We start from the raw sequence: 617 nt of genomic DNA, 5'->3' as shown, positions 1-617 counted from the left end.
TATTTGTGTAGGTGTGTGACTTTACCGCGGGTTGCCTTTATGCCAGCGTTTCCCAAACTGGGTCCTGGGCACCCCAAGGGGTGCATGTTTTGGTTTTTGCCCTAGCACTACACAGCAGATTCAAATAATCTAAGCTTGATGATTAGTTATTTGAATCTGCTGGGAAGTGCTATGGAAAAAAACAAAATGTGTAGCCCTTGGGGTCCCCAGGACCGAGTTTGGGAAACACTGCTTTATGCTATTCCACATACAGTGAGTGTACAAAACATCATGAACACCTGCTCTTTCCATGACAGACTGGGTGAATCCAGGTGATGTCACTTGTTAAATCCTCTTCAATCAGTAGATGAATGGGAGGATACAGGTTAAAATATATTTTTACGGCATGGATTGTGTTTATGTGCCATTGAGGGTGAATGGGCAAGACAAAAGATTTGAGTGCCTTTGAACGGGTTATGGTGTTTGAGTGGCAAGAACTGCAACACTGCTGGGTTTTTCTCACTCAAAAGTTTCCTGTGTGTATCAAGAATGGTCCACCACCAAAGGACATCCAGGCAACTTGACAACTGTGGGAAGAATTGGAGTCAGCATTGCCCAGCATCTCTGGAATGCTTTCG

This window comes from Salmo salar, chromosome 09 (assembly GCF_965601325.2).
Source record: "Salmo salar chromosome 09, fSalSal1, whole genome shotgun sequence".
NCBI classification, from domain to species: Eukaryota; Metazoa; Chordata; class Actinopteri; order Salmoniformes; family Salmonidae; genus Salmo; species Salmo salar.
Note: the sequence above shows the minus strand (reverse complement) of the source record.